Source organism: Pseudorasbora parva, chromosome 5, assembly GCF_024679245.1.
Source record: "Pseudorasbora parva isolate DD20220531a chromosome 5, ASM2467924v1, whole genome shotgun sequence".
Taxonomy (NCBI): Eukaryota; Metazoa; Chordata; class Actinopteri; order Cypriniformes; family Gobionidae; genus Pseudorasbora; species Pseudorasbora parva.
Window position 1 is genome coordinate 34,706,146 of NC_090176.1, and position 21,305 is coordinate 34,727,450.

Below are 21,305 nucleotides of genomic sequence, written 5' to 3' on the forward strand. Positions count from 1 at the left end.
CTCTAGTCAAACTGTATATTAACTAAACGCTATTGGCCGTTTCAAAAAAGGGGAGGAGCTGCTAACAGCTGAAGCCGTTTCAGGGGAAATTACGTCAACACATTGAATAATGCGGCACGTTTTAAAGCACTTCAGTGGGCCTTTAGGTAAAACAACTAAGGATGGTGTATACAAACCTGTCTTGTTTGGGTCGATTTAATCTTTTCATAAATTCTTTTGGGCAGGTGTGAATACAGCAATTGCACTTCGGTGCAGACCAAACAACCGTAGCAAGACCCAGCTAAAGTAATTAAATTAATGAAAAAATGATTAAAGAAATTAAAAAACACAGCATTAAAGCAAAAAAACTTTGGCAACATTACATGAAGGTGTGTGACGCTCTAAGCAAGAGTGGCTATTCTGGAGAAGAACAGGACAAATGTCCATGGTATGACAAACTGGACAAAATCTTAGGAACAGCTAAAATACTAGGAAAGCTGAGGAAAAAAGTTGCAATACGAAATATCTCCGTGATTAGACTGTTTTTGCACTTCCTGCTTTTCCGTGCTTGAGAATTTCTGTCCAATGAATGAATGAAATGGGTGATAACTAAAATAAAATAGGCTAACTATACGCCTACTGTTACAACTTAACAGTAGGCAACGTTTAGTGTTTTTCTGGTGTAGCCTAAATATCCAAGTAACTCTGTGTCCATCCCGCTAATACGAAGTGAGACCACAGCAAAGATTTTAGTGCGTCACTGGGTGCGTTTCAGAAGCACTGTAATCGGTTTAAAAGTCCAATCCAAATGCTCCATGAAGCTCAATCGGAATATAAATTCCCAAACCGAATGAAATTGTAATCAGTTTGAGAGGGGTGGGATAAACCTTTTCATGAACCGATCAAACAAAAAATGTCACCATATAAACGACCTGACCCAATTACTTTTGAGTGTATGTCCTTATGTGACGTGATATGCAGCGCATGCCTTCACTACAGAAGAGCGCACGGCACTCACACTAGGCTATAATGTTGACAAGAGAAAAGTTATTTTTTTTTCTGAGGGGTAAACTTTTTATTTCATAAGGAGTTATGAAGATAATGTTGGAATAAAGGCACAGACATAGCCTGGCTACACCCTCTCATCTTGACAGCGTTTGTCCCAGGAACCTTTACCTTCAACTGCACCTGACAGAAGAATTTATTTTTCTGAGATGATTATTACACTTTACAATGAATAAATAGCTTTTATAACACCATATAAGTCCTGGTGGCAGTTGAAAGCAGCCATTGCAACCGGAAACTCATACCAGCTGTTGGAGAGTACAGCATCAACATTTCTGATGCGGCAGACAAACTGTGTGCGCATGTCAAAAAATGATTGCGACGGAAAGTGAGCACATGTAAACTCCAGGGGCCCGTTCTTCGTACCTCGCTTACAGTTTTTTCAGTCGCTAACAAGCGTTTGTCCAATCAGTTGTCACATTTTAAAAACTCTAAATACAATTAGCACAGCATCGGTCTTTTTTGCCCATACCATTCACACATTTCATGTTGTTTTCACACAATATGCAGTGAGTGGACACATTTCCACAATGCTTACATTTTCTTAACAGACAAGCTATACCTCCCAACTAAATTATGGATTGTTCTTGTAGCATTTACGAATGTTAACACACAATATCCCCCCAAAAGCAAAAACAATATTCCAAACCTTAGATACAGTATAAAAACCTCTGCTTCTGCAATGATATCAGTTAAAAAACAATACATCAGCTGATAATAAACAAACAATTGAATAATTGACACAGCTGATTCCAGTCTGGCTAAAGCCCTATTCGGACTGGATTAGTTTAACATGGGGACATGGGGGTAAAGTAATTATTACCAGAGGTTCTCTGTGATTTTAGTCCCGTCCGAATGTGCCATCTCGGTAGTCATTACGGACAATGTCAGTAAAGATTACCGAGACTTTTACCTTCTGGAAAAAGGTCTGGAAAAATGACCTCGGGTAATACTAATCCCGTTCGAATAGACCCGCTGTAAAAATGTATGGTAAAATTCCGTCATTTCCTGTTTAAAAGTTTTTTTAAAAAAAAGCGCATTTTGCGACCTTGGAGGCGCTTGAAGCATTCGGTTGCGTTGTAGGTGGTGGGACAAATCTGTGGAAAATGTCCAGTATTTTCCGCATATCATTTAAAGCAAAAAGAAGATCAAAAGCACTTATTAGAGGCACAACACATTTTAGCTCTAGGAAAGTGTCTATTACCTACATAATCCAATCAGAATCGTTAGACTGGACCTAACTGTTTATTAAAACACACATATTGGAGACGGAGTTCAGACTGGCGCTCAGGTTGTGTGTTTGCTCACGGGATAACGGTAACGTCATATGCACATGACGTCAAGGAGGTGCGTAAAGCGAGGTACTCCTCCCACTTCTGCTAGTTTTACTGAGATGTCTTATCCCGTGCGAATTGGCCATTAATATTACAGACATCCTGAGGTAAAATGACTTTACCCGCATGTCCCCATGTTAATCTAATCCCGTCGGAATAGGGTTTTAGACTCAGTGAGGTTTTTTTCTATTACACTGACACTTATACAGTAAAAGGAGGACTTTGAGGAGTGATGTTTTTGGAAACAGAAACAGAAAAAGACAAACACTGTAATGTCTGGACGAGGAAGAGGAAGAGCAAGGGGCCCAGGGAGAAGAGCAGTCCTAGTAAGAGATGTGGGAGCAGTGAGAGGTGCAGTGTGTGGATTAAGTTATCTGAGGGTGTACTCACACTAGCCAGTTTGAACCGTGCACGAGTGCGTTTGACCACCAAAGCGCGGTTCGTTTGACTAGTGTGAGTGCTCCGAACCGTGCCCGGGCGCGGCTCGATTAGCCGGCCTTGGCCCGCTCGGGCGCGGTTCGCATGCAATGTGAGCGCTAACTGTGCTGGAGTCCGTAATCAAAGCTGCAAAGTCCTTGCTGCACTTCAGCTGGTACCTTGCAAACTTCCTCATACGAGCAGCACGATTACGTGAAAATTTTCGCGCTACTAAGGCGACACATCTGTTTAAAAACAGGCTGTGAGAGGGCTGTGGACCACCTTGGACCAAACGACACAAAATTATCGACAAAGAAAACAAAGCAATGGACATTGTGTTGAGACTCAGAGAGCACCGCTCTTCCTGTTTATCCTGAAACCGTCGCACCATAATGACGTAGGCGTGATCCGGCACGAATGCTGAAACCCTATGTGAGTGCAGGCCAGAGGGGGAGTGGGGAGGGGGGCAATCGTACTCGGGCCCGGTTCATGGCAACCGTGCCTAGTGTGAGTACACCCAGAGATCACTGCTCGTGCCTGTGTTCCCTGAAGAGGGCAGATGCATCGATACTTGAAACCACGATCAGCAACGCAGCGATTTGCTGTCGTCAAGATAACAATGACATCATATTAAAAAAAGCCACCTGGCAAAAAAAAAAAAAAACTTGTCAAAGAAAAAAGAAGAAGAAAAAACACAAATTTCTGGACCTTTATAAGGAAATAGACAAAGGACCAAACCAACATAAAAGTTAGATCAATTAAATGTTCACTTTTTTGATGAATATGATTCTCAATTAGTTATATTCACGATTTTATAATATTTGTACACACTTTACATTTTTATTTCAATGTTATAATTTCATTTTTAATTCAATTTGAAGCAGATTTGTTAAGTGACAGTATTAATTCAAGTTTCTTAACAGTCAAGATCAAATTATCTGCACCTCTTGCGCTGCATCAAGCCACTCCCATATTATCTGTCATCACTCAAATTAATGCACGACAAAGATTAACTGCACAATCAATGTGTGTAAACCTCCAATATAACTATAAGGTAATTATTCCATCACAATTCACAAATAAATCTGTCAATCAAGTGACTGTGTCTATAGTATTTACACAATATTAAAATATTGTTTTCAAATAAACTTTTATATTTATAATTGTTTTAAATTATTATTGCCTCTGGTTCAGTAAGTCTTGTAATAAAAGTAAAAGTAGCTGGGACAGATTTTAAATATCACCTCAAGATGAATCTAATCCTGTTTACATGAAATAAGCCTGCTCCAGAGCAAGTTTAAACTTATGGACCTGTTGCTGTGACAGCAAGTCCAGGATGAGAACGATTCATATTGTGATTGATAGGCTACTCAAAAGAGTGGTTATTTCACGAATCGTACATCGTTTTCTTATTCTAAACAGTCAACAAGTTGGCTGAATCCGAAATCGCCCCCTACACCATCAAATAGTTATTTGAAGGGACAGCCATTTGTAGTGGTGGGTGTCTGAAACCATAGTGGACATAACTGAGTGCACAATCCCACATTGCACTGCAATAACGAGTGTGCAACTGACATAAAGGCAGTGTAGGTTAGCTCACCCAAAAATGAAATTTTGTCATTAATTACTTACCCTAATGTCATTTGACACCCATAGAAGCTTTGTTCATCCTTCGGAACACAAATGAAGATATTTTTGTTGAAAACCGGTGACTTTTTAGGCCTCCATTGGCCACAATGTAATTTCCTCTCTCAAGACCTATAAAGGCACTAAAGACGTCGTTATAAAATCTCTCTCACCACAGTGGTTCTACAATAAAGCGACTATTTTTTGGGGCGGAAAAAAACAACAACTAAATAATGACTTATGTAGTGATGGCCAATTTCAAAACACTGCTTCATAAAGCTTAGAACCGTTATGAATCAGTGCATCGAATCAGCGGTTCAGGATCGGATCGCCAAAGTCATGTGATTTCAGCAGTTTGGTGTGGAGCTAGAAATATGACAAAATTATCTGAATTGTATAAATCTGAATTATTGATAGGAGTAACCTAACAAAATTGAATATTATGTTGCATTTTACATAGTTCTGAATTTGATTTTTTAAATGTTGAATATAGAACATTTGAAATTGAAGACATTTTAGATGTTATGTCGAAATTGCATAGACATGTATTTTTAAACAGCAGATATTTTGTTCTGAATGAATAGAATGGAAATATTCAGGTGTTGAAAATACAGATTCAAGATTTCAGATGAAGAATAAATTCAGATCATCAAATTCAATATTCTAAAATTCAAACTGCATAAATTCAGATCTTATAGTAAGTAGGTCAGAGGTCATCATCAGGGAAGAGTATGGATATCAGAAAACTTGAACGGAGCACCATCTGATCATTTTATTTCATATTTGTAATGAAATACAAATATGAATATATTTGAAATATAAACATATGAAATACAAATACGGGGGGGGGGGGGCGTCCCCCCTCCCTTTTAATAAAATGTATTTTCGTCCCCCGCACTTTTACTTGGTCTCACCGATCCTAATCGACCTGCTCCGAGCGGGATTCGAACCGTTACCCTGCGCGGCGGCCGTTACCCTGCGCGCGCGAACCGACGTTACCCTGCGCGGCGGCGGGCAAGTTAATAGGGGTTCGAATTTACATCAGAATATTATTTTATTTTTTTACTTTGCATAAAATCTATGGCGACTTAATGCACAAGTGTTTGTAGAAAACCAATCATAAAATTGGCATAAAATATAGGAGAAAAATAATATAGATATTAGAGGTTATTGTTCAGCAGTGTATTTGATATCTTACCAAATTAAAAGCAAGAGATGCGATCAATTATATCGGTCCAAAAAAAAAAATTGGTATTACAACATTTCGGTCCCCCTCACTCCTGAAAAGATGGCTACGCCCCTGGGCAGCACCACACTCACTAATGCATAAAGTATGCATCTACATGTGATTGAGAACATTATTAAAGATTTCTTATGCGTTATCAACATTCCAATTTATTATAAGCAACAAAAGACAGTCAGCTGATAAAACCTGTGCTCCAGGCATATAACATTTAAAGGTGAACTATGCAACTTTCCGTCCACTGGAGGGCGCCTATTCTAAACAAAGGCGCAGTTTGATGAGCCAAGTGTGAGCGCAGTATCTTGGGACATGTGGTCTTCACCTCACAGCCGGTGAAAAACAGGACTCGGGCAGAAATCATGTTCATGGATGCGGTTATTAACGTAAAGCAGAGCAGGACCAAGTGTTGTGGAGCTGAGCACGGCCGCTGGAGCGAATGTTAAACAAACACACGGCTCGCGAGTACTGGGACTTTTATTATGACGGGACGGGACGCAGTCGTGGGGCGCGTGCACTTCCGCTTTTTCCGGTCATTAATATAAGGTAAAGCAGCTCTGTTTATCATATTAGATACATTTAAGTGTGTTTAAAATGATGTTATGACATTACTCAGTGCGTTTGCTCGGCGCTGCTGTGACATGTTCACACTGCTAAGAGAAAAGCGCTTCTGCAGAATAAAACCGAGGGTAACGCAGATATGACGCGATTGACAGGTGATTCGCTCAAACGCTATGCTTAAACGTCCCGGTCCTTAGTTAAAAAAGCAATTTTCTCACAATTTACAAATAGTTGAAAACATTTGGGATATTGTAAGTACTCAACTGAACAAAATATATAACACTGACCAAGTGTTGTCACGATAACAATTTTTTGACTTCGATACGATACCAGACTAAAATACCTCAATACCGATACTAAATCGATACCACGGTAAAAAAAACACAAAAAAACAGATAATATGAATAATATGACAACAGAACTTATCATTCATTGTTTTAATATTTTTTTACTAAAAATTCACTTTGCCAGCATGTTCCTGCCCTGGTTTTTGACAATTCTCTCCTCTTATTGAGATAATAACTACATGCCAGTGTGAAGATCTTTACAGAGATCACATTATCAATCATGTTATCATTCACTAACCTCTCTCTTCTCAACAGGTTGGGGTGACCAATAATTTAATATTTTTTAAATGTAATCTTATAAGATAGATTTTTAATTGTATCTGTTTTTAAAAAAGAGGAAAAAATGCAAATTACAAACAATATGACAAAATCAGTGCTTTATTTTTCAGCTTCATTAGGTCTATTTAACAAAAGCAAGAAAGAAATGAAATAATCAAATATAAAACTGCTTACTTAGTCTTCACTCTATAATTTAACTATACACTGATATTTTTTATACATTTATTTTAGTTATTCATTGTTTGCTTAACATTAATCACAGAATATTAGGTCTGGCTTAAGACCTACACAGATCTAATTACCTCAACTGTAGGCTACACGTTCACTAAAGACATATCCGACTGTGTTTACCTGAATACTCGCCACATATGTTTGACCATTCAAACCTAAATAATAATCCGTGAAAGAACTGAAGGGCGATCGCATGTTTGTTGTCTGAAAGGCGCGTGCGCGCGCTTCAGAGTCTGGCAGCGCGAGCACATCCCGCCCCGTGCTTTTTCTTCACATGCGCGCATATTTCTGTTGCTTTCTCTGTCATGCGCTGCGCGTATTTAACTCTTCTATTTCCAATGTTTAGTTAACAGTGGAAGCAGGGCTCTGCACACACGTCCTGACACCTGCTGTCACACATCCACGCACATTAAGATATACAGTTCATATTAGCCTGTCCTTCTTAAAGTACCGGTACTAATAAAAGTCCATATTGTACTGTTTGTAATAGCAGGGTATCGCAATACTTTTCTAGTACCGGTATATCGTGCAACACTACACTGGCCTAGTGGTTTTTGGATATTTTACTGCAAAAATACTACATAGTGCACCTTTAAATGTAGCTCTTAAAAGTATAGTTCAAGTTCACCCAAACATTAAAATTTTATTTCCTCACCCTCAATTTGTTCAAAAACTGTATGAGTTTCTTTCTTCTGTTTAACACAAAAGAGGATATTTTGAAAAATGTTGGTAAGACAGTTGGCGGCACCCACTGACTTTCACAGTAGGAAAAAATATAGACTGTGAAAGTCAATGGGTGCTCCTGACAACTTTTGATTTTTAATTGTTTATATCAGATTTGCATGTGTGCTGATCTAACTTACTGTCCATCTAACCAAGGATGCCTGTTTTCCTAGCCTGACTTTCAGTCCACAAGGCTGGCCAGGAGTTCTCATTTCTCTCATCATCTGAAATAGATATAAAAATTGTATTCAGTTTACCACACACAGACGTCTGGTTCACTATCTTAGTGGGGACTGTCTATAGATGCAATGTTTTTTATACCGTGCAAACATTACATTCTATCCCCATATACACTGTCCCTGCCCCTAAACCTACCCATCTCTCACACACACACACACACACACACACACACACACACACACACACACACACACAATAAATCTACCCATCACAGAAAACATTCTGCCTTTTTACTTTCTCAAAGAAAAAAAACTCATCTTGTATGATTTAAATAAGCCTTTTGAAAAGTGGGGACCGCTGGCTGACCGCTGGCTCAGGTTTTACTATCCTTATGGGCACATTTGGTCCCCACAATGTAATATAAACAAGGACACACACACACACACAGGTTAGCATGACTTACAAGGACATTTTTTTCAAACCAGAAATAAGGTGGTTTAGGGGGACTATGAATTCCTTTTATGCCAGAGCTTTCAAATAAAAATGGAAATTATTTTAAAATTCAAGGCTTCAAAACAAAACTATTTTATTTACACTTTATAAAACACAATACATAGCACCCTGATTTTTCCTGACTAAACGTTACAAGCCAAGGACGTGTCCTAGAAGACAAAAGACAGCATTATGAGGACAACTGGTTTACAGGGACTATGTGATGTCACACACACACACACACACACGCACGCACGCACGCACGCACACCTCCCCTCTTCTGCCGCATTTAATTGATCCACCACACTAACGGTAGTTAAGGATAAAATTCAATATACCAACAATCCTGCTGTTACAGTTACGTTTAATGATAACATGTAACGTTACATAACGTTACTAGCTTTACTTACCAGGTAAGGTCACGATAGTACCAGCCTCATTTTCTGGAGTTTCTGTAACCGCAGTAAAGATAGCTTCTTTTTTATTGACTATTAATTGTATATTGCGTAACGTTAGCCTATTAGCCTATATGTCCGTGTCTGAAGTGTCACCCGAAGATGCTGTAGCTTTAGGGGCAGTGTTCCAAAAATACTCCAAGACTGTAGTATAAGTCAGCTTTCGTTTCATATCTTCTATTAGTTCGTTAATTTCAAACTTACACCTGTTCACAACTAATTTTCCTTGGTAGGTGACGTCAGATCCACAGGCCACGGGAGCCCAAATGGTCCAAAAACGTTAGTGATTCGTAATCGCAACCACTGTGTTCGCAACGGGTGAATTTATGAATGAAATTTAGGTTTTTTAAGTGGGTATACCGAAATCCTTGGCCTTTCAGCTAACGAAAAATTAGAAATCTAGCCGAAATCTAATTTTCAAAAATGAGAAAAAAATTCAAATTCAGATTTATACAATTCAAATTCAGATCATTTTGTCATTTTATCCGAATCATGAATTTGATATGATTCATTAAGCTCTGAGGCTTCAGGGAGAAGTGTTTTGAAATCGACCATTGTGTCGTTATTTTTTATTTTATTATTTTTTGCTTACAAAAACTATTCTCGTCGCTTTATAAAATTACTGTAGAACCACTGTAGTGAGATGGGCCTTGTAACTATCGTGGTTAGTGCCTTTTATGGGTCTTGAGAGAGGAAATTACATGGTGGCCAATGGAGGCCTTTCTTGTTTTCCGAAGATGAACGCGGGTCTGGAACGACATGAGGGTGAGTAATTAATCATTAATGACATAATGTTTATGTTTGGGAAAAGGAACCCTTTAACGCACTCGTTTTCATTCACTCCTTCAAGTGAACTAAAGATTATTTATTGTTTGGGGAAAATATATTACCCGCAAGTTTAGAAAAAAAGTGATCTCATTAGACAACCAAGGCATTTGAGTTTTATCAGTAAGAATAGCTCTAGCCACACGCATTTGGAGCAAATCCTTTTTTTGGATGGTAAAGTTAAATAAATGTTAGAATAGTCAGGGTCTTAATGCCAAGCGTGACCTTACTAGTCTTTGTTTTTGCTCCTCGGTTCAACAAGTAGGCCTATGAGACAATGCATTGGGGCAAATGCTGTACGAAATGAGGCAAGCAGAGCTTTTGAAAGTGGAGTTGTCAAACTGTGACTACAATGGAAAGTATTCCAATATGGAAAGTCACCAGCTTAAAAAATATTCATATAATGAAAAGAATTTTCCTGTCTGCCACAAAATACCATGTTATTGAGTCTGATACACTGTTTGTGTATTTAGATGCATGTCTATCTATCTATCTATCTATCTATCTATCTATCTATCTATCTATCTATCTATCTATCTATCTATCTATCTATCTATCTATCTATCTATCTATCTATCTATCTATCTATCATGTGATTACAGGGGAGGGGACAAATAAAGTTATATGAAATTTGTTGAACATCAAATTTATAATTTCGAATCGAAATTCTACATCCTAATTGCAACCTCAATTCAAATCTAATGAATGACTTTAAAAGGCATTCTCAATTTTATTCTGAATGGTGCACAACCCTGATGGAGACACCTGTTGTCTGCAGCTGCAGTCTTTGGCCGATGGCCCGACTTCTAGGTTAATTTGGTCTGGCTTCCCACATCTTAACCAAGTATGCCATCCAACCTCCCAGCAGTCTAAAGGGAACCTGGACTCAGGTCAAGCCCTCAGCAGTTTAGTAGTGGAAATCCTCACCGCTGCTCTTGACATGTTAAAAAGGCCATTTTCATCTATTGTCAAGAGAAAAGCAGGAGGAAAGGACTCTCTGTAGCAGTAAATAACTGTAAACATCCAGGTAGTAGAGGCTCTTTTGTGTTTCCTGGCCATGGCTGTTACCTTGTTATATCTGGCTTTTATGTTAATAATCAGGCACTCACCATCTATGCCAGCTTTTGTATGCGCAATCACTATTTTGTCGAGCTTGTTGAAATGGGGGCGAATCTCTAAAAAAGAGGAGGGGTATCTTTGCCCCTGTTACCTGAGGGGATTTTACCCCACCCTGCCCAATTTTCACCTACCTCTGTTTACTCGCAGTCCTCTCTGTATGTCACAACATTTACATGTCTTTCCTTTTGCTTCAATTTGTATGTGTTAGATTCACAGAAGAAGAAAAAAATTGCGGCATGGAAAAAAATTCCTAATAGAAGAGCAGTCCCCCTGCAACCGTGAAAACCCCTCTCCTGGCCAGCCAATGGCCATTCAAGGCAGAACAAACAAAAATCAAATGGGAGCTATGCTTTTAGCTTTTAATTCTAGCCCCAAAAGTTTCCAGCTGCTTCCATAATTATTACCTTTTAAAGAGTATGAAAATGGTGGGTTAATTCACACAGTGGCTTTCTCAATCTTTTTGTCTCTTTCTCTCTTACTCCCTGCCTCATTCTCTCCTTCCTCCACTCTCCACCCCAAACCAAAACAGGTAAGCTCTACAGTTAAATGAAGGCCTTTTTTTTAGTTGTAATTTGGTTTGAAAACCCTCTGGCCTGCCCAGATTATTCTTAGTCGGCTCTCCGTTTCCTGTCGGTAAGAAGGAGGTGCACCTTGTGCACAGGGAGAGGAACAATACGGCCTTGTCCCAGGTTCCTCTGACCCCCTGCTCTGCTTGTCAGTCTGTGATTGTCATGCAAGCCCCCCCTCTAGAAACAAAAGGCCTCGATGGGCTTTGTGGCCCACCAGGACCCCAGCATTGTTATTGAGTCCCCTGTGAGTATTTGCTCTTGAGTTTCTCAACCTTTAAGACCTTGATGCTGATGGTTTTGTTAATCTGACGTATAGTACTTAAGTACGTGATCTAGTTTGAGTTGTACCACCTAGTGGGGTTGATTTACATCAAAATTGATAAAAAGCCACAGTAAGAATAAGGTGCATTAATGAGGTTGGTGTACGATTCAGCTGAAGGGTGTGTATCTGGAATGCCCTGTAATTGTATTCGTTTGCTTACTATATATCATTGTGTATTTAAGGGGGTTTGGGGGTCAGTACATGTACATGGGGAGACATAGACTTCCGTTATTGTTAAATCTTGGGTGATGGATGGCTGTGGTCGCACATGATCCCAGCCCCTGCTGGAGAGGGCATGGAACAACTCGGCTTCATATTGTCCTTGTTCAGTGTGACAATGGGCCACTTGTGGGTCTGACACTCATCACCTGTTAGTCAGCCTCATTCGTATGAAAATGCTACCCTGCCACAGTTCCAGCACTGTAGGTGCTTTTTCCTTCGGGCCTGTATGTGTATTTAGACAATGGTGGTCATCACAAAGTGACACTTGTAATTGAGGGCTTTTCATATCAAGCAGAGGTCGTTGTCTTTCAGGAATAGAATACATTCAGCCGCCTACTGAAGTTATAGACAAACTAAATGTTACTAGATGAGTCTGACATGTTATTATTTCATATTTTTAGAATATAATTATGAAGGTATAGTTTAGTTAAAAATACAATAATATTAATGTAAAATGTATATTTATTTCATTGTATTTTTTTATTAATGCTATAAAAATGTATCTGAACAACCGTACCTAAACAAATAAGTAAATACAATGACAATAATAATATTTAATATTTTTAACAAAAATAAATAAATAATAATAATCATGATATTTTGACAGATTATTATTATTATTATTATTATTATTATTATTATTGCATATATTTGCTAGCTTGTGCTTCTTGAATTACAGGCCCCTTTATATGATTTTAAACTTTCTGTGTTTTTCATATCCACAAACTGCAAAACAACAACCAAAAAACAAACCTGTGACCGCCATAATTCAAGTTATTCAAGCAAAACTTACGGTATTATGCATTATAACATCTTACTTTATATTTTTGTAGATATTTAGTAAATCTATGCAATGATGATGTTTAGTATCATCTTCTAGGTCTCAAAGGGGTCTGAAAGTCTTGCGGCTTTCATAAAAGGAAACATCTGCTTGTAATAGTGGTCCTGCTCCAGCGAGGCTGAGGGGAGTTAAGCTGGCTGAAGTAACTGACAGCTTCCCTGGCCCTGTTGTGCCTGGCAGATGTGGAGGTGTCACAGTAGTGATGAATTGTTTACACTCACCTGTCTGCCACGTCCTTCAGCGTCGGGGGGATAGGCCCAGGCGACGGGAAAGGGGTGGCGGCACTGCCACAGGGTCAACAATATCTTCAGGTGCGTGTATGAACAACTGCGGCAAACGTGTCAAACATGGATGTTCACACAGCAACATTCACAGGTGTGGTGATTTTCAGCAAGGGCAGGTGTTTGCTATGTTTTGTATATATGCTTGGTGTGTGTCTGCTTCGTCTCAGTGTTGCCGGTGAGCACTGAATGGCTCGTGTCCTACGGCGTAATTAAATTCTTTTGTGAAGATGGAAGTGTTTTTGCAAATGGAGTGTATTTTGCACAACTTTTCATATTCCTGCTGAGAAAATTAGCATGCTAATGAGCATGTTGTTTACTCAAAAATGTGAGGGAGATTTTTGTTCTCTTTTATTTCTCCCCGCTCATACAATATTAAAAAAATAAACCACAAAAAGAGAAATAAAATATTCAACTGCGATTGCATGACAGCTAGCGAGCACGCATGGACCCACAGTGTGCTCCACGGCAGAGTGACTAAACGTAGCCGTTAAGCTGTCCAGTGCGAGCATGCATCTATGAGTAATACAGTAATATACCATGACAAAAAAAAAAAATGTGAACAACAGTATTCATTTTGACAGACAGCTCAATTAAGATGACGTCCGCTTGATTAGAATCTCTCCCAAACCCATATTTACTTGATTCTGGTTTGTCATATCACGACGGCCTGATCGTACAGCGAGCGATGACAACCATCATGTTTTAATCCGCTGCATCACTCCAGAGTCATACACTATTCCATTTTAACTGCTTCTGCCTGGGCTATTCTCCCCATTGTTGATTTATTCATTATTAACAACCGTTCCCCCCTTTCAGATCAATGTTGCAAAGCGGCCCCCTGAAAATGTGGACGGGAGCTCTCTTCAAAGTGGCCATGCTCGAGTATTCAGCCATCTGTGCTCAGACGCACAGCAGTATCTGCATTAAATAGCCCCCTTAGTAACAAGCCATGGAAAAGCTATCTGCTCCGTGATACGTTCAAACCTCATTGACTGTGAAGGGAGACGCATCAAAACTATTCTGTGTTGCTATGGCAATGGAGACCTCAATAAGTTAATCTTTGCCATTTTTTTCTCCTTTTTTGTGCCATTCTCAGTGGTAGTCAAACATGTGTGAGTGTGTGTTTGTGTGTGTGTGTGTGTTGCGCTATTCAGATGGCTTGTGGCCCCCCCCCATGCCAGTAGTTTCGTCACAAATCAATGTAGATGGTTCTGACAACAGGAAAAAGAGGGATAACCATAGTGGGATAGCTCTACGGTCACTGAATGACTGGCTATGTTTCGATTCGCATCTAGAAATGGTTCAATACAAATGGTACATGTTATTTTCAAGGGTTAGTTCGCCCAAAAATGAAAATTCATTAAAATTCAATTCATTACTCACCCTCATGCCGTTCCAGACCCATAAGACCTCTGTTCATCTTCGGAACACTAATGAAAATATTTGTTGAAATCCGATGGGCCAGAAAGACCCATTTCCTCTCTCAAGACCCATAAAAGGCACTAAAGATGTCGTTACAAAGTCCATCTCACTACAGTGGCTCTACAATCATTTTATGAAGGGACGAGAAGTTTTTGTGTGCAAAAAAAAATCGAAATAACGGCTTAAATAGTGATGGTCGATTTCAAAACACTTTTTCCTGATGCCTCGGAGCTTAATGAATCAGATTATCGTTTTATGAATCGTATCAAACCGGCAAACTGCTGAAATCATGTTCACGTGGCGATCTGATTCATAACGGTTCGAAGCTTCACAAAGCGGTGTTTTGAAATTGGCCATCACTACATTGTTAAGTTGTTATTTTGTTTGTTTGTTTTTTGCCCACAAAAACTATTCTCGTCACTTCATAAAATTATTGTAGAACCACTGTAGTGAGATGGGCTTTGTAACGACGTCTTTAGTGCCTTTTATGGGTCTTGAGAGAGGAAATATCATTGTGGGCAATGGAGGCCTTTCTGAGCCATCGGATTTCAACAAAAATATCTTCATTTGTGTTCCGAAGATGAACGGAGGTCTTACGGGTGTCGAACGACATGAGGGTAAGTCATTAATGACATAATTTTCATTTTTGGGTGAAGTAACCCTTTAAATACATTTTAAGTCTTATAAATGTGCTGATTAACAGTGCATCTTATGGTAGTGTAAATAGCATCTTTGAGCAGAATGACCGTAGGAATACAAATGCAGCTGTTTATGAGTGATGTACGGCGGAGTTTGATCAGATGTGCTTCGAGGAAAGTTTCCTTGGATCCGAACGCTACCAGGGTGAGCAGAGTGAAGTCATGAATGAATGGACGCACTCTTAGGGAATATCAATGCAGCGCTAGTCGTCTCAGGCCCTGAATGCCTGCTAGCGTGTGCTAATTCACAACATAGCTAAGAAAATGGGCTATCTGAAAACCTGAACCTCAAATTTCACATTTCATCCTTTTCAAAATGCATTCAAATGCCATCTGACTGCTGACAGTGATGAGGCTGTGATTTTAAATATCATAACTTGCTAATGCGCAGCTCGTGAAAGCTGGGATTTATTGCTTTTCGAATCATTCCGAGTGTTGTTAGCTGTCGTGATGTGTTGCGGCCTCTGTCGAACACAGCTGCGCTAATGTAATTCTGCTGAGATGAAAGGGACCGGCTGGGAAGTGTGGTTTACTGTTGCTGTGAAACACGGACAGAACGCAGCCAATTAGATCTGCTAAAGTGACATGATCAAGCAGAAATACTGTGTGTGGCTTTTTTAATGGCTGAAGTCGGCTCTGATGCCGGATCACTTTAATGGCTGCCATATGCCATGTTTGGTTTGGCTGGTTTCCCGCAAGATGTTGTGCTTGTGTTTTGCGGCTTTTAGGATTGTCAAGATTTCTCTCATGTCATGTTCAATGTTTCTCACTGCGGTTTGTGAATGTGGACGGACACCTCACGTGTCATTTTGACAAGCATACACCATACTTGAATGGATTTTCCCGACCGTTTTTTAAGAACAAAAGACTTTCAGCAGTGAAACAAAAAACATGATGTACATTAAAGAGAGTTTCCACTATTCTTATTTATCTTAAACACTTTAGTTCACCCCAAATTTGAAAGTTGTCATAATTTAATCACCCTCATGTTGTTTCAAAGCAGTATCGCTTTGTTTTCTCAACAAAAATAGATATATATTTTTGAAGAATGTCAGTGACCATTGACTTTCATAATGTGGACAAAAAACAAACACTTTCTTAAAATATCTTTTTATGTTCCATAGAAGAAATTAATTCATACATTTTTGGAACAACATGGAGGTCAATTATGACCACATTTTTATTTGGGGGTGAACTATCCTTTTTAATTCTTAAGAGACATATTGCACTCAAAAGGTCAGCACCACTCAAGTGTGTGTATTTGTTTTGTGCAATACGAGCAGACCCCCATTTCCAGTGTAAGTGCCAGGTAAAAATACATTTGATATTATGGCCCCTGCCTTTAGGGTTGGGGGTGGGGGGTTCATCAGCCCCCTTGCTCCATTGTGCCCTATTTAAAAGGGTTTGTCATGAATGTGAGAGAGCCTCTTTTCCCCTACTGCTCTCCCCTGGAAATGGAGATGTAATGACATTTGCAGCTAAAAGGAGCTCATTCACAGTTTGTACAGTTTAAGAATTCAAATGAAGTGTTTTCTCGTGCTGTATTGCCTGAAGGAGCAGGCAAGAGAGGAAAGCAGATTTCTGAGGATTACTTCTCCAGGTTCCCTTTGTTATGTTAAGAGTCTGTAGTAAATGGTGATGAGGGAAAAGTGAGGTAAAGTAAAGGTTTGTATGTTGGGGAGGGGGCACGTATCCTCCTCTGCAGGGCCTCAATGGCATGATAACAGTGATATTGGACACAGTTTACACACACACTGACACACAAATGTGTTGCAGTGAGGTTGTTCAAAGCCGCTGGCAGTGAAACACCTGTTTTCAGTGGAAGAACAGCTCCTGTCACCCCCTCTAGCCACTCTTTGGTTTGTTTTTAGTAAATAGAGACCTGTGAAGAGAAAGTGAGTGACATTTGGGAGAGCTTGAACTTTTAATTGTGCTTAATTTGTAAGATGTCACAACATCACGGTTGGCTAGAGTCTGCGCTGTAATGGGAAGCAGAAGAAATGATTCCTCTGTGAATGTAAATTTAAAATGCATATATATATATATATATATATATATATATATATATATATATATATATATATATATATATATATATATATATATATATATATATAAAATAGTCTTTTTATATACTAATATAAAGTTGTAAATAATGTGATTTATTCATTTATAATTAATATAAAATAAATGGGACTCTGGTCTTGCACAGGTATGTTTGTGGCAATAGCTAAGAATACATTGAATGGGTCAAAATTATCCATTTTTCTTTTCTGTCATTAGGATAATAAGGATATTAATATCATTAGGATATTAATTAAAGATCATGTTCCATGAAGATATTTTGTGAATTTCCTACTGTAAATATCTATATACAAAACATATTATTAGTAGTATATTGTCATATAATAAGCTGTATAAAAGCTTATTTATTCAGCTTTCAGATGATGTGTAAATCACAATTTCAAAAATTTTACCCTTGTGACTGGTTTGGTGGTCCAGGGTCACAAATAATAACTAATACAGACTGTGCCTTAAAATACTGTATTCATTTCCTACTGTGTGTAATATTTTCTGGATAATATTTCTTTATAAAATAAAACACAATAAGTTTTGAACAAATGGTATTCCTTGAATTGAATTTAGTAAATTTGGTAATCTTATAATGTACATTTTTATATCTACAGCATCACTTCCTCTCAGTCCGTATGACTTCCGAAATGCAGTGGGGATGTCTGAGTGCAGAATTATACACGCAGAAATGAACAGACAGACATTGTGTTCATCTTCAGAGTGCAGCTTGCGTTTCCACTGGCCTGTGTCTTGTAGCGTCCTCCATTCCTGCTCAGCTTAGAGTCTCTTCGAGGCGTCAGGCTGTAATTAACCATTCCCTTCCTTCTCTACTGCTGTTCTCTGAGCTAGATAGGCCCGGAGGTCTGCCACGTTACCCATCGATCTGCTTCAAGCAAATATATCCAGCTTTGTCATGATGAGCTGCTCTGAAGAAAATGGGTAGGAATGAGCATATATAGCAGAATTGTCTTTCTCTCACACATGTATATTTACGTGTGAGTGAAAATGCTCGGCTTCTACCTGATATGCTTGAGCTGTAAAGGTAAAGCCTTTATTATCTCGGCAGGCAGCAGAAGGTGTCACCTTCATCGGACTAGACACACATGCTACTCAAACCATGGGAGACAAGATCAGGGGCAAATTAATCGCCGAGATGCCAAGGTCAGTGTCGTGCCCCTGTGCGCGTGGGCTGGCCAAGGTGAGGACAGTTTCATACACACACAGACACCTCTATTCTTTCAGCCACCTCAATTGACTCATCTCACGTCTGTCATTCCATCATAGGGGCATCGGTACTGATGTGTGTGTTTATAAAGACTAGGTGTTGTCAGTTAGCTGTCATCTCAGAGAATAACAGATTAGGCCTTTTTGGTCTGCGCTGTTGCAAATACTTACCTCCCATGAAATGAGATCCAGGAACTCACTGTTTGTGGATGTAAATGTTTGTGTGTGTGTTTGTGTGTGTGTGTGTGTGTGTGTGTGTGTGTGTGTGTGTGTGTGTGTGTGTGTGTGTGTGTGTGTGTGTGTGTATGTGTGTGGTGGAAGGGCCGTTGCTAATGAGGGATGTTTTGAAAACATTTAAAGCCCTAATGATGCTGCTGCAAAAGCAAAGCCTCTTCCGGAGGCTGTGATTTAAGATGGTTAGAGGCTGTGGAAAAATTGTTTCACCCAATTTAAGTCTTGCGTTCCTGTTGTTAAAATATTGGGGTTAGAGGCTAACACAAAGATGAGGAGGTGAACTACCCTGCGGTATGTGCAGTGTGTGTATTTCTGAAAGTATGAAAGATTAATAAACCCTTGTTCAATAGCAACTTAGCGGATTCTCACTTCTCGGTTTCAAAAGCTCTTAATTGTCTGGATTTAGCAAGTTTAACACTTCCTGACTTGAGTGGCCTCGCCTGAATATCCTTGTATAACTAAACATGAATGGGGATAAAGGAAAGGCCTAGATGCAGAACAAACACACACACATGCATGCAAATATATCCAAAATCCATACTGACCAAATTAAACATGCCAAGAGAAAATTTCCCACCGAGAAAATGTAAGATGTTAGCTGTGCCTGGTTCTGTCCGCCAGCCAATTTTCCATCAGGAATCTCTCATTAGCAGATGTTTTTGGCCACAACACACACACACCTCAGTGTGATCTGGTGAACCCTAAATTTCACAAGCGCTTACCAGAGCAGACGAGTTAATGAAAGGAAATTACCTTTTCTGCCAATTCCCCCCTTCCATTCAGGTGCTTTTTACTTTACAATTTAAAATGACAGATACTTTTATTTTACACTAATTAAAGTGATGCATCTTTCCGACGTTTCACTATTTCCAGGAATTGTATGAGTCAGATATTAACTGCAGTCAGATGGTCTTATTTATCTCTTTTTTCCATGTTATCCAATTGCAGACTTGTCTGATCTGTCTAATTTCTTACAGTGAAATGTAATTTTGAATTTCACTCACAGGGATATCCATTTTTGAAATCATATTGAATCATTGACTTTGATTTATTTTTCACCATTCAAGCATTCATTTTCGACTAAAAATGCACTATGCTTTGTTAGTCATTTTGGAAGACGGCGATACAGGATGACGTTTATTTACACCGCTGTCATCTGTTCCCTGCTTAGCAACAAAGCCAATGATTTCCACATAAGAGCAGTGGGGAGACAGAGTGTAGAGAGGAGGATCGGGTAGACGGCCCCTCCAGAGCCCGCTGAAGTGAAGCTGTAGTTGGGTGTGTTGGCCGGTCTCGCCCGGCCGCCCCACAGCAGGTTTGAAGCCTCCTCTATCACAGCCTCCAATCAATAGAAGAGCTGCTCCCCCTGCTGCCTGTCTCATGCTACAACTTCCTCTTCCCTTACCCCATCCATTGGCACACATCATCATCCTTTCACATTTCCTCTTTTTATCCCTATTTCCTTTTCTCCATCTCTTTTTCTCTCTGCAGTGAAACAGTCAGGATGGTCCTGAAGATACTTGTTTGACATGAGCAGAGGTTTATCAAGGAGGCCTGTAAGGCTAGTGGCGAGACCGAAAAGCCACCTGGGAGGCCCGTTCCTACGGATGCAGCTGCTGTTTCCCAATCTCTGTAGCCCTGTGTTTGTGGGTTTACTCGTACTGATGTTGGCTTAATTCAATCTCCTGTTAGAAATGTTTCAGAGTGCCAACATAATAACTGTAATCACCTTGTCATCAAGTCCCGTTGAACTCAATCATCCGCCTCTGAAATGCACGATTCCCATGTTTGACATCCTACGGAGTACTCATGTTACTCTGTGTTCATCTAAACATGCTTGAGAGCTTTAAATTAATTTTTTTAGGCCTCTTCGCTGTGGTAGCACGTAGTCCATGTAATATTAAACGTGGTCAGTTGTCATACTCTTAATTTTACTTGATCAAAGCTTCAAATTAAGTTGCTCTCTGCTGGTAGGCTTTGTGTTCTGTACGTGTTGTGATTGTGTGAAAGGGACGTTTCTAAAGCCATCCATTAGAATTTTCCCAGAATTCCCTAGCAAACAGGGATGAAAAAAACTAATATGGTTCTAAAGGTCTTAAAAAGATATAAAGCGCACATTAACCTTTTCACAGTTTGACTTCACACTTTGTCTTGCGTGTCTGTTCACATTTTTACATGCACTTTAAAAGTAACAATTAGTCTTTTTGAAATTGTTTTTTTGCAGATCATACCAGTCAGATTTTTGTGAAGCTGGAAACCTAGCTTACCGGTATGTGATTGCTAAGGAGGCCCTAAGGGGACATGGACATTGACATATTCTGACACATAGAGGGAAAAATTTGAGATGGGAGGAAAAATAATAAGTCAATGCAGTTTTACAATGAGAGCGTTTTCTTGCTCTCAATGTAAATGTTTGCATTCCCCTGAGAAATGTTGCATTCGGTCGCAAACCTTTTTGTTCCCACGCAAACTCTTGTGTTCTTTGTGAGTGACCGCATAAAAACATTTGCAAAAGAACACAAAACCATTGCCAAATAATTGTT

The 21,305-nt window shown here is 39.3% G+C and overlaps 2 long non-coding RNA genes across 5 annotated transcripts in view; one reads left to right on the top strand and one right to left on the bottom strand.

Moving 5' to 3' along the window:
* LOC137075449 (uncharacterized) overlaps positions 1-9,194 on the bottom strand; it is a 43,929-nt gene extending 34,735 nt beyond the window's left edge. The window contains exons 1-2 of the long non-coding RNA XR_010905045.1: positions 8,885-9,194; positions 7,943-8,026 (exon numbers count right to left, since the gene is read on the bottom strand). This is a non-coding gene — a long non-coding RNA (uncharacterized lncRNA). The remainder of the gene's footprint in view (positions 1-7,942; positions 8,027-8,884) is intronic.
* The window catches only part of LOC137075448 (uncharacterized), a 65,223-nt gene that overhangs the window by 42,076 nt on the left and 1,842 nt on the right, over positions 1-21,305 (top strand). Inside the window, exons 2-4 of one of the 4 annotated variants that reach the window (XR_010905042.1) lie at positions 18,154-18,243; positions 18,371-20,077; positions 20,254-21,031. This is a non-coding gene — a long non-coding RNA (uncharacterized lncRNA). Of the gene's footprint in view, positions 1-18,153; positions 18,244-18,370; positions 21,032-21,305 lie in introns of all 4 variants that reach the window. The other 3 variants (XR_010905044.1, XR_010905043.1, XR_010905041.1) reach the window with 3 other exon arrangements.